General features: G+C 47.9%; 1 protein-coding gene across 7 annotated transcripts in view; it reads right to left on the minus strand.

The window, feature by feature from the left end:
* The window catches only part of MGMT (O-6-methylguanine-DNA methyltransferase), a 268,984-nt gene that overhangs the window by 141,783 nt on the left and 109,884 nt on the right, over positions 1-17,317 (minus strand). For 2 of the 7 annotated variants that reach the window (XM_057737227.1, XM_057737225.1), the window contains one exon: positions 7,779-7,834. The exons of the other annotated variants lie outside the window; for them this stretch is intronic. The gene's annotated coding sequence lies outside the window, so the exon portion shown is untranslated. The remainder of the gene's footprint in view (positions 1-7,778; positions 7,835-17,317) is intronic. 7 annotated transcript variants of the gene reach the window in all.

Consider the following 17,317-nt stretch of genomic DNA (forward strand, 5'->3'; position numbering starts at 1 on the left):
GGACCATGGTGAGAAGCTGTCCAAGGGACACTGGCATTGTGAATTCCTTTAGAGGTTTGACATGGCATTTCAAAGACAGAAATTAATGAACAATTCTGGCAATTTGTAATATATATAAAAAGGGTGTTCATTGTGAGGTCTTGACCTTCAGCAGGACCCTTTAAAAGGGCAGAAATGCTAACGTGGATGTGACACACCGCGTAGCAGGCTGAAAGGAAATTATAGTCAAGTTACTCTGCAAACAAAGCAAAGCAAAACACGAACAGTCCAGCAACAGCCAATCCACCTGAAAATTACTTAATGGTCGCAGTGTCCAGTGGCCTGGGTCGCTATTAAAATGTTTAAGATCAGGAACAAAATAAGATCTCTTCTCAGGTGACTTAATGTAGACGGAAGCATCAGCCCTCAAGATGAATGTTACTAGAGAATCCATTTGGACCGGGGGTGCTACCCGAGCCGCCCCGCTTTCTCCCGGAGATGCTTCCTCAGGCTCTCCTGCGAGAGGAGACGTCACTGCCGGCTGCCTCCTCAGGATGCAGATGTGGCTCCAGGGCTCCTTCAAGACGCCACACGCGTACTGCTTCTGCCCACAGGTCCGCCCGGCACGCACGGCCAGTAAGCGACTCCCTTACAAGCTGAACAAAAGTCAAGTGCCTCCGAGCTGCTACCCACCCCACAGCACAGGATGCTGCTGCCCAGGACCTGCACTCAGCAAGCAGATGCCGAGTCCTCCGAGCGGTCCTACAAGCCTGCCCTGTACAAACGGGCTTCTCTAACCTGTTTCAAAATAACGGAAAGTCATGAGTCTGGTTGCCATTAATTAAATATTGCAATCAAATATCGTTACAGATTATCTCTACAAAAAATCACTGCTTATCAATCATAATGCTCAAGACAGAGAGTTAAATTGAGATGAGGAATCCTTTCACAGCTTAATACAGTCAAAGTGACTCAATACTCCTTTATTAATTCTCATTTAATATCACTTTAAATTGCTGCCATTATTATCCTACCGTAGACGAAAGATTCTGTGTAATTAGTCTGTATTAAGCCCTTTTTATTTATAAGGAGCCAAATAAACAAACCCACTTTAATTACCTGGGCTCCACAATATTGATCTGAGCATCAAAATTTAATATGACTTTATTTCAAATTTCCATATGACTAGTATTTAAATTTGTTCCAGCAATACCAATTTTGCAGGCACAAATGACTTTTCATTCAAAGGATGTAAATGACTGTCTAGCGCTGGGGAGCGCGAGGCTTTCCGTGCCCACAGCATGTTTACCGAGACCTCAGGGGCCTCCCTGCTCCGCGCTTTGCTCCCTAATACGGCAGGAAAAGCCACCAATTACCAAAAGAGACAAAAGTCAACGAAGACAGGGAGTCTTCTCCCTCCCAAACCGTGTTCTCTCCCACTTCAGTACATGGTGTTAACGACATACAAATTTTGAGGTCATTAAGTATAAACAGGAGCGGAGAGCCAGGCAGGCGGGCGGGCGGGATGTGCGGACTCAGCGCTTCGAGTGCTCTCCTAATCCCACAATGCAAGTTGCCGCGTTATTGTCTCCATTTAACTTGCATTAGTACCTGGCACCTTGATTACACTGCTGGGTGGTAATCTCCGCCTGCACACGCCATCATTACTTATGTCAAGCCTCTTGAGTTGTTATGAATACTATGTTGTTTTACGAGGGAGAGGAAATTAGTGCCAGTCCCCTAGAGTTTTGGGTGCTTAACACTGAAGCACTACGCGGCCCTCGAAAATCCCACAACAAATCCTTGTTTAGTGCCACATGGAGATAAGGACTTTGCAGCAACATTGGAGCATAAATAACTCATGTCCCTCTTTATTTGTAAATGTCAAAAAAAAAAAAAAAAATCGCTGTTCTTTAATGTTGCTTTTCATACAAACACAGCAGACAGAACCTGTCTTCATAGTAGCCCTGTAAGCACACACCAGTTGAGTAAGGCGTTCTGACTCAGGCTGCAACACCACGCTAAGACACGAAACAAAGAAATGTCCACAACATGTGTTTGAGGATTATCGTAAAATGCTGTTTTGGATGTATTTTTAATAAAAATGAACTTATCAAATCCAGGGGAAACATGTCGTAGTAACGTGAGCCTTTCCTCCAGAGTGCAATAAAGTAGAAAAAATGGTGCCTCACATGGATTGGATTTTCAATGTTTTTTAAATATGATCCACTATGTTGTTGAAAAGAATTATTTTCTGGTATTGTAGGGATTTTTGCATTGTCTTTATTCTGTTTACACAGCAAATGAAACCTACCATATGAATAGGTGAACTCCGTAGGGAGAAAACGAAATTCAGAAATGATGTACAGATGGGGACGGGGGCCATGAAAACAGAATATAAATTAATGTGCCCTCAACAGTCACATCTGGAATAGAACAGGCCAAATAAATAATTTTGACATTAAAAGAAATTAAAGATCACGCAGTACAAATAGAATAAGTTGTTTTTTTTTAAATATCACTAGTTTACAATATGTTTGAAATGGCATACAAAATAAAATAATCAAGATACTCAGGCCGAAAAAGGGGCCTGGGTGTGTTTTTCCTCTTTCTTTCCTTCTTTCCTTCCTCTCTCTCTTTCAATAGCTAGTAATAACCTATTCAAATTCTCTCTCCCACAGAACGGCTCCCGTGTTTTGCCTTTTAAAAGTTCTTTTATTTGTGTGTAGAAACAGGATGTACTGAAGTTTTTTTGCATCTTGAACTTGCTCATGTTTAATGTAATGAAATATTAAAAATAAATCTCAGAAGCCAAACAAATAACCACGTGCCTGCTACACAGCAGGGAAGCTGTGAACCAAATTTAAGGGCTCGATACCAAAACTGTGATCCCGTTTACTTCTTTTCTCTTGACCCCTCTACCATCTTTATGGATGCAGCCTGAGGCAGACCAAACAAAAACAAAAAGAAAACGTCTCTGGCAGCATCTTTTCAAAGACTTGAGTGAGGACTGCTGGAGACATCATTACGAAAATGAGGAAAGGCCTCGGGGTCGCAGCCTGCCGACCAAGAGGGCCAACTTCGGGGTGCAGGCGGAGGCCTGCTGGGGCTCCCCACCCTCTCAGAGGACCCCCACAGCCCCACCCTCCCCCAGAGCGAACAGCCCCCCGGGACCCTCCCCCTTCATTAACCACCCCGGGAGACTGGGCTCCTCCACATGTTCTCGAATGAAGCCAATTTTGAAAAATGGCTTCTGACAGGCCTATAAAACTTGCATGAAGTGACCAAATGGGTGCTCCTAAGCCCACAGACAGCCCCGCGTCACAAACCTGAGAAAGCAGCACATTAGCGACTGCTGAATTCTATCCGTACAGTCCTCTGGAGCCAGGCAAATTCACTGTCACCAAGTCTTCACCGTCCACTGCATACGTAAAGAATTTTTTTCAGAGGATAAAATATTTTTCTGAGTATAACCACAGGCACGACTTATTTCAGAATTAAGTGCTAGGCTCTCTGGTGCTTTGGGAAATGTAAACTACCATTTTTACTCCAGACCCACAATCCACTTCACTAGCTTGTGCTCTCCAAAGGCCTCGAGCAGCCCCGTACGAGGATGAGCGTCTTAGAGAGTGCTTTGGTAAATCACGCAAACAAGAGGAGGGAGGAGACAACGCCATTCCTCTTCCCCTTTTATCCAATCAGTAAATTGATTTATAAACTGCTTTTGATGTAAAATAAACACCAAGTTACAACACAGCACTGACTTTTAAAAAAATCAGACCTCCGGCGTGCGCAGACACATGTGTACGTGAGCAGAGGTCAGTGGGCAGCACTCTCCCAGCCCACCAACCTCCCCGGGAGCCGAAGGTAGGGGAGGAATCGGGCCAGGCCCAGAGTTTTTATCTTCAGGCACGCAGTTTTAGCAGCACCTTCTAAACTACAGAATAATCTTAGTTTCAAATTACATAAAAATAATTGATGATTCCAATGCGGCGCTTAAATAAAAGAAAGTTTTATTCCTCACAGTGTAAGTGCTGGTATTTTTTGTACCCGACAAGCTGCCCATACAAGAAGTCTAATATTCTTGCCAACAAAGGCATCTGAAATTAGCAATTGCTTTTAGAAACTTTAATTACAATTTTAAAATGCTATTTCTGCTCTATAATAGATTCCAATTGTTTCAGTATTATCTGGCTTGCAAATAAAATCTACAGTAGATGACAATATTCCCAGGATTAATCACTCTTGAAATTCTAATATGCTCTTGAAATACCAAATAAAAAAGACAGCAATGTTGTTGATGTACTGAAAGCTCCTTGCTTTTTGCAGTTTGCTATTATTATGCATATCCAGGTAGAAAGTTAATTAACCCAAAGCTTAAGCTAATTATGATAGCAGAATGCTATCAACCCAACGCGCTCAGTCAGACAGCTGTCCGGAATTTCATTTGCTAATCATTTGTCTTTTGGCTGAGCATATGGTACATTTTCATGCTATCAGAGGAACAACAAACAGCTGAAAATCATTAACTAAAAACAATGTGCATAAAATCAGAAGCAGTTTTTTATACAGCTTTGTGTCAGACAAAAAGCCAGCTCCTCGCCCTATAAAAATTAATGATTATTTTGGCTGTTGTCACTTAAAAATTTTAGCTGATAGTGCAATAAATATGTGACAAGAATTTCAGTTGTGTCAGTTACCTGTTTATATGAGTTTGCAAAAATAGCATATATTTATGACAAGGGCATTATAATAAATAGGTTGTGGGGGAGATTATGAAATACATTCATTTAGAGGTCTCAAGACTTGAAATTTGCTTCTGAGGAAAACCTGTTTTCTCTTTGTGCTAAACCTCAGTATCGGCACACTGAAACATATTTTTAATTGCAAAGTAAAGTATATGACATGTATCTGCACACTTTTCTGAAGCAGTATGTGACATTTCTAAGACCATCCAGAAATCTGTGTAGACATCAGAAAGCTATATAAATCACGGCAGAAAGTTCACCTCCGTGTGGAGACGGGGTGGGTGGGGGGGGGGGGGGGCGCCAGGAAGGACCTTTGGTGATGCCGGCGAGGACACAGGTGTTCTCAGCCTTGGCTGGGGCCTCCCCACTCCTTTCCGCGTGAGCCTCACAACAATCTCGCTTTTGCGTTGCAGGTCTTAATTACCCGAAAGCGTGAAAGATAAGTAGGAAATAAAACAAGCAGTGTAGGTCTGCTCCACTCCTATGGCCATGTTAGCAGGCGTACACCCCAAACCGAGATTATCACCCGTAAGTTCCCACACGGCATCATGACCTCCTACACACGTCAGCTTCCACCTGCGAATCTGCCGTGACAAGAGGAGTATGCACACTGGGCTCCAAACTGATCTCAGAATCTCTCTAAACTTCATCACTTTTAAGATACTGTGTACCAAGAAGTCTTACGTTTTAATCTAACTTGGAGACTGTAAGAAGTATATTCCTTTTAAGCATTATTGACCGGTAAAGTGACATTCACAACATTTTTCTTCAAATCAGAATTACAATATTAACTTATTTTTAAAACAGCAATAAAAACCAAGACTCAAAATGTACATGATTTAGTATCACACTTGCTACCATGGAAATTAAAATACGTCTCCCAAACAGAGAGAGAAATGGGTCATTTGATCCAAGGGTAAATCAGTCCTACAAACCAAAAATAAACTTCCCTTCTTCTTGGGGAAGGCTGAGACATGACTCTGTGTGATGTGACATCTGCAACTGTGGCCAGGCGAAGGCTCGGCGGAGCCTGATTAATTGTTAGTCTCTGGGGATTCCGTTGGTCATGGACCAATGAACTACGGGGAATTTCCATGGCTGTGATGTACTGCTGTGACAATGCTCAACTCTGTTTTTATTACAGTGGCCACTCCAACAGCAAGTACTCTAATATCACATCTCTGTGGCCCTGAAGTGTCCAGAAACCTAGGATGCCAACCAATGCTTCCCTCAAGACGGACTGCGATGTGGGAAGACATTTCCTTTACAGTTTCCCCAAGGACTTCTGTTATTTTAGACCAAATGAAAGTGAATTAGAACAGAAGCACTCTCTCTTCGCTACCCCAAAGTAACCTAACACACTAGCCACTATCACTGGATTTTTGTCATTGGTGGGGAGGCCTGAACAGAAGACCTCAAGGTCAAGTCAGGATGAGGACTTTACACAGAGTGCCAACTACAAGGTGGGAGCCAGACGGCCCCTTGAGGTGGTCCCCTCATCGGTCAGCACAATGCTAGGAAGGCTGGAATCTCTCAAAAACAGTTCTGAACCACCGAAGTCTGCCCAGGGCTCAGAAACACCTGGACTAAGGACAACAAAGTGTCAGGAAACCTCAGTTAAACAGAAAACATCAAGAAACCCAACCCGGAGCCGCCGCGCTGCCGCCCACGGCGTGCAGCTCCACAGAAGGCACACACGAGCCTGGAAGAGAAGCAGGGCTGGGTACGGACCAAGCTGTGCATTTCTGTTTGCAAACGGAAAAGGACCTCTGCTTGCTACTCCACTGGGAAGACTGAAGCCAAACCTATTACTTTAGTCATAAAGGTTTAATCATTTGCAGTTCAAATGTTGACGCCTCTTCCCAATGCGTAGAATTTTTCACATCTAAGTTTCTGAGGGGAAAAGAATGCTTTCAGATGAAAAATGCTGCCAACATGGCAAGGCATATGAGGGCTACTTAAACCTGGTCCTTCAAGCCCTCCCTCCTCTTCCCAAGGCTACAAGCTCAACTCTGATATTGATATTAATATTAATTTGCCATTAATACTAATGTTTCACTAACCAACTACGAGTATTTTGAAACATCCAATTTCTCTGGATAGCTAAACCTCAGGTTCCACTATGAAAAATGTTTTCTAATTACTGCTTTCCAGTAAGTCATCAGACAACGCAGCGAGGTTTCCTATCAATTTGAGAATTTCATACTTTGGAAAGCAGGCCACCTCGGCAGGTCGCAGCCACGAGCCGTACTTTAGGACACCCCGGGACCAGCCGACATCCGAGCAGGCCATGATGAGGGCAGCCTGCCGGGGAGGTAGGAGGCAATACAGATGTTTACCTAACTTGATTAATTTAATTTTGAAACAAGTAACCCAATGAAAGTAATGGGCGTTGTTCTTGCTAGTTCACTGAGCAAAAAAATAGGCTCACAAACTATCTGCCAGCCTCCCTCTGTCCAGAAACGGCTCCCCAGTCAGTCTGTCCCACACTGCACAACCGCTCGGTGTCTGCGCTTAACTGTTTGCTGCCTTCTAACTGATGAGAATGGGTGAGTGTTGAATGCATTCCCCAAACATCCTCCTTCAGATTTTATGAGAAGAGCAGGATTTCAACTTGTTGCCTCTAGTTCTACCTATCAGAGGACCTTCTAGTTTCTTTCCCATGTGTCCTCGAAAGTGGCAGGAGAACAGGGAACTCGGGTGAGCACGCGGGGACTGACAGGCGAGCCACCCACAACCCAGCGGGGTCACCGGGACCCTCCCAGACCGCCGTGCCTTGCAGGCAGCAGCCAAGGCGGGTGGACACGGCCGGGTCCCGCAGAGGCGCCGCGGCCAGCGGTGGGCAGAGCGGGTGTCCCTGAGACAGCGCCGAGTCAGGCAGAGGCCCGCGTGCCTGCAGTGGGGACGGGCCCAGGCTGCGCCCTGGGTACCGGAGTCGAGCACGCTGGTGACAGAAAGGAGACCTGGAGAGGCCAGCAAACAGGATGCTCGACCTTTTCAGGGATGTGCACATTACTCCCATCAGACGGCAACTGTTTGGTCACGCCTCACCTGTCTCTTTGAAGAACGGCAAACCGTACAGCTCTCGGGAACACCAGAGAAATGACCTATTGAAACACAAAACAGAGGCGCCCTGTGTCAACACGGCAGTCACAGGCGCCAATCCCACAGACACCACCGTCCCAGTGAACGAGCTGCTCCCTGCTCTCCACCCTGCGAGGATGCCAGAGGGCAGCTGTCTGCACACCAGAAAGAGGGTCGTCACAAGACCCGAATCTGCCTGCACCTTGCTTCCGGACTCACAGCCTCCAGAGCTGTGAGAACGGAGCGTCTGCCGCCTAAGCCGCCCAGTCTCCATGTGCCACGGCGGCCTGAGCAGACGAAGGAGCTCCCCAACAAGAAAAAGAGCAAGTATAGCTTCACCCTACGGCTTAGTGTTCTGGTGTCCATGTGTTGCTCTTGTGCTTGTCGTTCTAGATTCTTCCACATTCTCTTTATTCAGAGAGCAGCTGTCCACTTTAACTCCTGCCCCAGCACCACTCAGCAGGCGAGCAGGGGCCACCACGACAAGGCCGTGGGCTCACACACGCCAGGCCTGCCCAGCCCTTCACTGGGGGCTCCTCTCACCCACTCCACGAGGCCAACCCTGACATCCCCGTTTTCCAGATGGAAACGGGCAGGAAGAACAAGTAACCTGCCCAAGGTTCTACAGCTGAGCAGCGGCCAAGCCCGGGCGTGGTCCCGGGCAGCCTGGCTCCTACGTCTGTGCTCCAGGACACACGCTGGCTGAAGGATGGAGCTGAAGGAATTGTGAACACGCACAGGCCAGGGCCGTCCCTATCCCGCCCCCAGAGGCCTGCCTGGGCAGCGGGACGGCGGCTCTCCTCCGCTGCATCCGCGGACCTAGTACACGTAGCTGGCGCTTGGGTGGCAGCCGCTCAAGGAACAGGCCAAGCAGCCTGGACACCTCCTGCCACCCTGTGCCTCCGGCCACGCCACCACTCCTTGTGAGGCTCTCCCCACAACAGGCCCCACACAGACTTTTAGATATAAAAACACGGCACAACAACTCAGTCTTTGTGTTTCAACCCCAGAGAGCAGAGGTCGCAAGCATTCCTCAGCAGAGGGCCAGAAAGAAGTGTTTTAGGCTTTCCAGGCCACATAAGGTCTGCTTCCTAATCTTCTTTTATTTCCTACAAACCTTTAAAAAGGTAAAAACCACACTTGGTGCTCTGGCCGTACAGAAACGGGCTGGAGGGCCAGATACGGCAGACCACGGGCTGTGCCCTGCCATCCTCCGCCGTGGAGAGAAAGACGGAGGCCTCTGAGCAGTCAAGGGTCCGCGTCGTTCAGGTTGGATGGTCCAAAATAAGGGGACAGAGGGACTGGTAACCAGTGTGGCAGATCCCACAGAATTCTTATTTTTAAAGGTTTCAAAGATTTTCACAACGTAAAGAGGATGCTTCTCTTTTGTTTTTCCTGCCTGGATGTAACTGAAAAGTAGGCAATAAAAATGAGAGAACTTAGATTTTTCCACTCCCCCAAATTTGAGGGAAGGGAACCCAGCATGTTTTACTCAATTCTCGCTGTAATGTCTGAGAGCTCCCTAAAGGTTCTCAAGTGAGGCCGCGCTTTCCAGTCGCAGCTCTGCAATTTCACGCGAGGTTGAAATCCAGATGAACTTTTAACCAGAATGCCAGCCATGACAATAGAGCAATTTGTAAAGAAGGGTCCTCGGCAGCCTTAGAGCTCAGAGGCAGCAGGATACCCTGGGACGTGAACCTCCTGACATCCAGCACTGGACGTCCCCCCTCCCCACCACAGCTCAACTGCGGATGAAATAAAGACAGGTATCCGTCAGCTGTGCGGAACCTTCGAGCTCATTCACCCTGACCGTCCACGGGAGAGGAACGTCAGATGGAGGCTTAGGGGAAACTCCCAGGTCCAGGCAGAGACCCTCCGATCCCCTGCCCCAAACCCTGCCCCCACCCCACCGGGCCCAGGCACGCCCTGGAGCAGCACCCGCCTGGGACCCACTGCGGTGACCCCCACCGCAGGGCAGTCCCTCCTCTCTGCCCTGGCCATAATCCATACCGCAGCAGGGCTGTGGGGGACGAGGCCCACGTAGGAATCCTGACGCAGGCACCGCCTGAAACGCCGGGGCTGACTGGTCGCTCTAGGACGTCTCCCAGAGGCCTGGCCATCTGCGGGAACACTGCTTCTCTCTCCACACCTGGCGTCACACCAAAAGCAGATTCCGTCTCATTTCTGTTACGCGCTGGTTACTGAGACAGGAAGGTACGCTGACAGATGAACTAGGACCCTCCACGGGAGGCCCGGGATTCCCGGGAGGCACCCCTCCAGGGTGCAGCAGAAGCACAGGAGGAGCCTCGCGGGCTCACACGCTCAGGCTCCCCTGTGAGGACCACGCGTTCCTCTCGGGGAGACGTCCTGAGGGAAGCGCGTGTACTTGGGCCTCAGCAAAGACGAACCACCACCACGTGGGAGGCTCTTTTCAACATCACTTTGGTTAGCTCAGATTTTACGACCTTTACAAACATCTAACGTATGCACGTAGAAATGACGCACGAAATTTAAGTATTTAGTTAGAGGGGGCAGGGATGGCAGGTACATTAGGAAAGCCACGGCATGCTTTATACTATTCCTCCGAGAAACCACAGGCATCCCCACACGAAGCACCACACGGACGTTCAACCCAACGTCAGAATTTCGTCAGTGCGTGAGCCACCCTCCCTCGGGGGGGAGGAAAAGCCCCTGAGGACAGCAGACGCCCGGGACAATCAGAAGGCCATCCGGGCCCCGTAACCTGACTGTGGCCATTCAGCTGAATCCAGCTATAATCCTATATCCAGGTCACTTTCTGTAAATACAGGAATTTGTTTTAATTGTCTCTACCCCGTCCCTGCACATCTCCTCCATGGCCAAAATCTGTTTGATGCTTTTCAAAAACTAGCATTAAGTTGCAAAATGCTCTCTTATTCATTTACTTGAGCATAGAGACAGGTGGAGCTCCCTGACAGCTCACTGTGAACAGCTGTACCACTCCAGTTTTTATCTACAACATTATTAGATAATTTAAAATCACTTGATATATCTGCATTAGGGACTTAAAAAAATAAGTGCAAAGTTCAGCATTTAAAGCAGGGGTTCTATACAGGGTCACTGTGGTTACAGACAGGCTCACAGATACCTTTGAAAACTGAGAGGAAGCTCTGGGCCCTGTCTTAAGAAGAATATCCAAATGCACACATCCACAGAAAGTCAACAGTTCTCCAAATGCAGAGAATCGACAGATCTCCCTGACGACCATGCGTGGACCACAAGCTAACCAGGTCCCGGCTGAGAGCAGGTCTGTGGCCCTTCTGCGTGGACACCTGCTTTCATGGGTCTGCCACCACGAAAGACCAGGCCTGAGACTGAAGCTACACATGATGTTATCACAGTGCTTGAAAAAGCAGGCTTTCTTTGGGAAATTGCAAAAAACATGGAAGACTGTATACGTCCCAAGAATATAACTTTAAGTTCTAGCTGAGAAAAGAAATCTCCTAAGATTTACTGAAGACACTCGATAGAAAGGAACAAAGTATGTCAGCTCCCTTGAACCATGACTGGGCGCCCTGGGCCTATTCCAAGGACACCTCTGGATGCTTCTTTGTGTTTTTGGCTGTTATGCCTTAGCTTTTCTACAAAAGGACTTGAAATGGTTCAAATGCTTTCGCCTCCATGTGATGTATGAAATGAATGAACACTAAATTACGGAGCTCTGACAAAGACTCAAGATCTGGGGAAAGGCAGGGAGGCAGGCCCTGGGGACACACTGCTCCCCCGCTCTTAGCCTCCCCATACAGAAGCCCCAGTGCCTTCCCTGGCTCAGCAGGGTTACGGGGTGGGCGTGGGGGGTTCCTGGCAATACTCGGTCACATGTCGCCTAGATGTGTATGATCTTAGAGGAATTCTGCTGTGTCACAGCCCTCGATGAATCGTCACAGTTCTTTTCCGAGGAGGGGTGGGGAGTCCTGGTGGTAGACAGGTGCACCACTTTTGGAGACAGACTCTTTGGGGTAGTAGAGGGGTTGCTGCAACTGGAAAACCCTCCCAAGATTCTGTGTCCGCCGCCCCCACTGTCACGGGGCGGGAGTTATTACTGGTGTTCCTCAACACAGATAAGGGGGCAATCACACACGCGCTCCGGCGTGTCAGGCAGGAGAAAGAGGCCGGATCCACGGGGGTAAGCTCACTGCATCCAAAGGCAATCTAGATACTGGTGCATTTTGAAGAGCTGCTCAAGACCTAGCTTCCAAGGCAATGCCCTCAGAGCCTCTTAGAATAGTAGTTCTAGCATTCAAAGAACACAGAAGTAATGTAAGATTAAACATATCTAAATGCGTCTCGAAAATCTGTTGTTTTCAATCCTTAAACCTGTTTACGAGAAACTTCTTATTTGCACACTTTTCACCTTCAGCACAGTGTCACTCCTCGCTTGGAATCATGACTGTTTCCTTGGTGTTGACAACGCACCTTTAAAGAGAGCAGCAGAGGGAGACGGATCACAACATCCGCATTTCTGATGTCTCCTGAAGCTAAGAGTGCCAGGACAGGACACAGCGTGACTTCGTCTCTAAAAACAGCTAAGGAGTCAAAGCATTTCAGTTATTAAGGTCTAAAGACAAAGAAGAAGTGATGCACGTCTCTCAGACCCAACAACAACAAAGGGACTGCTCTCCTGAAGCCTCTGCCTGAAAGCGAGTGCTCAAGAAACCACCGGGGAGGGAGGACCAACGATCCCCAAGGGAAGAACCATGGTGCCTCTGAAGCCGTCGATCAAGACCCATCTTTCGAAGGTGATGCTCTGAGCCTTTTCAAATCGCAGGTCTATTTCACCCACAATTATGACCTTCAAGGCCCTTGGAAATTCTCACTGCACACAAGGAAGGACATCAGCTCTTCTGACAGACCATCATCTGCAAATGAAAGACCAGAGGGTATGTTTGAAGACATCCCCCAGACTGCTGAGGGGACACGGGAGCCCAGAGAAGCTGGAAGCTTCTGATCTTTCTCCTGTAAGAGCTGCTTCTGTCTAGAGTGGTGGTTTCCAAACGCGTTGGCCTAAACCTTGAGCAACGAGAACCCCAAAGAGCCATTTTTTCCATCTGGGTTATACCTATGGATACTTACTATATTAGAAGTTAAAGCTGAGAAATTTAAAATATTTAGTAATTCACTTAAAATAACTATATTTCATGTTATCACAAACAACATTTTTATGAAAAATAACTGAATTTTGTTTTGTTCTGGAAAACAGTTAACAGTGCCATGCTTTTACTTTCCTGAGGATCTCTTGCATGGCTGGCTCAACAGAAGACAGGTGGGTTCTCACAGCTGTTACTCCTTTATTCTGGTTCCATACACGGTTCTGGCCGAAGCACATGATGAAAATCCTTTTCCAGTGACTGTGGACGTTCTCCTTTGGTGCTCATGTCAGAATTGCGACAAGAGACAGCCCTACAGGACAGCTGTGATGTGGACCTTGAAAGCCTCACCAAGGAACTATTGGCACTGTTACATTAAAATCCACCGGTCTATCTTGCATTTTGAATTTTTACCCAAACATAACTTTGTAACATTATATGTTGATCATGTCGAAAATATTTGTTCAGTGAGCTAAGCAAATCTTTTAAATATGTATACATTTCAATAGTATATTATCAAAATTCACATCAGCTAATACGATACTCATATGCGTAGAAAATGTTTTAAATAGCAAGAAGCTATCAAGCTCATGGTGATATACATAAGCTTCTCCAAACTCTAATTTTCATTTGAAAACTCAGATTTCACCACTGGCGGCAAATACCAGCTATTTTCCTAGAAGTGAGCGGCTCACTCTCTTCACTGGAGAAAATTTCAGCCAAAATCCAAGAACAAACAGAGTGGGTCTGTCAGTTATTCCTTCGGTGGTGAAATGGTGTTTCACGCAGAAAGCGGCTACTTCAGCTGGCACCTCAACCACACGACACGCGCTCCCCTGAGAAAACGACCCAGTGTGGGCAGTGGCAGAGTGCTCTGTGCACACGTCGTAAAGGAGAGGCGCTGGAGGGCCGAGACTTCATCAAGTCAGCAGCGTGTGCTGCTTCAGCAGGGGCGCCCGCACGTGGAAGCGCTGCCCCTGCAGACGCGCGGGCGCAGGGTTAGGGCACAGGCATGGCTGGCGCCCAGCGCAGCAGTCTCCGCCCCGTCGCCTTTGCACCACCTGTGTAAACACCAGCGGTGAAAAAGGCAAACGGGACTTCGCAGTCATCATGGTGCGAACAGTTCTGGTCTCGCGGACGCCTGGCCAGTCTCACGGAACGTACCCCGAGAACTCTTGTCCAGGGCGCGGGCACGCTCTCCTGGAGACGGCGGGTCGAGGGCAGTCGTGGGCCCACACGTGCCCAGTGGCACGGATCCCTCACAACTGGGGGGCTCCAGGCTGAGGTTCGTTTCATTCCTTTCAAGCCACTCAAGACATGCGTCCCAAGAACTGCTTATATACCCTCCATAATAAGCCTACTGCTTGGCATTTTCAAAAACTGACTGAAAATGGTTACATTTTGAAAAACGGCAGCCCACCGCACACAGGAAAGGTCCTGCCACGCTTGCCTTCTGCCGTGAGGGCTGGTACGACATCAAACCCTGACCAAACCCACCCTACGAGGAACCGCAAACGCCGGCCTGCAGACACGCAGCCTGGCCCACTTGTTGCTTGGGCCCAAACAAGACTTCCAGCCACTGTGTTCTTTTCAGACGCTTTCTGACTGCGTGGCCATCTGCTCTGGACCAAGCACCCTCAGATCCGCGAAGGTAACCTGACCGCTTTCCTCCCTCAGCTGCAGAAGGGAGGCAGGAGCACCTCCCCGAGTTCGTTAAACTGCACACGACACCAACGTATCCTCCTGAGGGGTCCTTTCGGTAATAAAATCAAGACTGTGATTGCGGGTCCAAGATTCACAGCACTGAGAGTGCCAGTAAACTGTGGGCTGTGAATCCCTTGAATGCCTGTATACCCTACCTTGCTGTATCTTAAATGCTGATATCAGAATTTTTATGGAGAGTGTCTAGGCTCTCTGAGTTTTTCATTAGGCTGTGAATGGTAAATGACACACTCCTCAAAGTGTGCGTTCTTTTTCTTGGCGAGATCCACAAAAATAAGATTCGTACCTTCGTGCCTCTACCAGCAATTCCACGGCTAGAAACGATTCTTTACAAAAGAGAAATAGACTCTTATTTTGCTCTTGATATAGATTCACAAAATATAGAGAAAAATTTGCTCACACTGTATCTAGTCACTTTATTTATTAAAATTTAAATAATGCTGAGTTAGTCATCTGATAAATCAAACTTCTAAACACAACTTTTCAATCCACGCAGGACTATAGATTCTAGGTAATGTTCAGGGAAAAATTCATATAGACACATCTCAGTTTCTGAATGTACTCAAAACAATTACACTGTAACGCGAACTATATTTTTACATTAAAATTTATATTACATATGAAAATGTGTCTCCAAGTAAGACGACAACAGGCTGATGAGAAACCTTCGGGTGAGGAGGGAATAACAGAGCTGGCATGTGAGGCGCACAGGCCGTCAAGCACTAGTGTGGTCGTCATCTAGATGGGGGCCTGGGTTGTTTATGGTCCGGGGGGAGAGATCACGTCAGAGGCTACCCGCCGCCTTCCAAGGGACAGACAGTGAGGCCTCAGAGGGGGCACCCAACAGAAGACTGACCGACAGGACGTGGCAACCCGTCCGCTGGGAGGAGGAGAAGGACTGGAAGCCTCGGTTGAGGGCAAGGGTGGAGGTGGTCAGGCTGCTGAACGTCAGGCAGGGCTGCCGGCCCAGGGACAGACTGCGGGGTGTGGCCTTGTCACAGGGCCTGGCCCGTCACTTCTGTGGAAGGCACCACTTCTCTGACTTAGGTTACATCACTATGAAAAATTTCCAAGAACAAGATTTTTCAATCCTGCCAAAATTAAACAGAAGTTTCAGTTTTGACTATTTTATGCATTTGGTAGAGGCCACAAGTAGCTTATGAATGTGACCATTTTATTTCATGCCATGTACGCCACAATGTGGGTAAGAAACTGAATTCCACCGAATTTGGCCTAAGAAATTCCAGAGGTCACAGGTGGGTGGCACGTGTGCTCTGTGGTGATCTGTGGGAAAACGCCCTCCAAGCAGGCACCATCTGAGCCCCAGCAGCGCCCTGCGATGACATACGGTGACCATGCTGTGAGGGAGGCCAGGCTGCTCACCATTCCTGCTGCAGATCCACCCGCAAAGTCAGCGTCAGGTGGCAGACATGCACCAAGGGCATGGGTGCCGGGCCTGATCACTGTGAGGCCTGATCCCCAAGCCCTTCTGCAGGCACCACTTCTGCAGCCTAAACATACTCAGTGCTCTAAGGACCTGTCAACTAACAGGGAGAAGGGACTTAAAAAAGGTCAGCAGGCAAAAATATATCAAAATGTAGACTTTTCTAAGCCTTCAACAGACCCAGAGTTAACGCAATTAAAACCAAGAGGGGAGGCAGTATCCAGAGCACTGGAGTTTAAAAGCAGTGGCACCAGGCTGCTGCTGCAAACACTGACTGTCTAGGCTAGTATCTCCTAGAGGCTCTAAAATCCCCTCCATTCGTTAAGCTCACATATACATACGTGTGCACACAACACTTAACACAGTGAGCATAAAAGTAGTACTGATTACTGAGTACTTGCTAGGGAGTTTGCATGACGCTGAGTGTTTCCCCAACTTTGCAGCAACATTGTCAGGCAGGTGAGCTACTACCCACCACTCCCCAGGTAAGTGAGGGTGGAGGGGTGAGGAAGGTGCCATGATCCCAGCATCGGACCTTAGGGTCCCAGGGCCCGCGTTCTTACGAGCGTCTTTAACGGAAGCTATGCACTGAGGTGCAGCCACGCTGAGCCATGCAGCTCCTGTTTCTGGGCGTGTGGGCATGATCACACAAGCGTGGCAGCACGGCAGGCACATGACAAAGAAAGGAACAGGGAACTGAAACAGGGCCACATGAATACAGATGAAAGCAAAATGCACTTTCATTTACAGAAAGGTTTAAAATGATGTGAAAAAATGCATATTCTATTACCTTTCTACTTATGCAAACTACCAGAAACTTAGTGGCTTAAAACACAAATTTAGTATCTCAGTTTCCATAGCTCAGGAGTCCAGGGCAGGGTTTCTCTGGCTAAGATCAAAGCTTGGCCACGACTGTGTCTCTAAGGCTGCTGAAGCCCGGAGCAGCGCTCAGCTCACAGGCTGCGGGCAGAGTCCACTTCCCTGCAGCTGTAGGGCCGAGGCCCAGTTTCCTCTTTGCCGTTAACCAGGAACCACTCTCAGCTCCGGATGGCCACCTGAGGGTCCTTGCTGGCAGATCCCCCCACCTCACAGTATAAATGTGCTTGGTCACAGAGGCAGGCAGAAGCACGTTTCTGATTTCCTCTGTCTCTGGTCTCAGAACCCTCTGAAGATCACACCCAATTAGGCAGAAATACATGAACGATGCTTTTCCA

Source organism: Hippopotamus amphibius, chromosome 5, assembly GCF_030028045.1.
Source record: "Hippopotamus amphibius kiboko isolate mHipAmp2 chromosome 5, mHipAmp2.hap2, whole genome shotgun sequence".
Taxonomy (NCBI): domain Eukaryota; kingdom Metazoa; phylum Chordata; class Mammalia; order Artiodactyla; family Hippopotamidae; genus Hippopotamus; species Hippopotamus amphibius.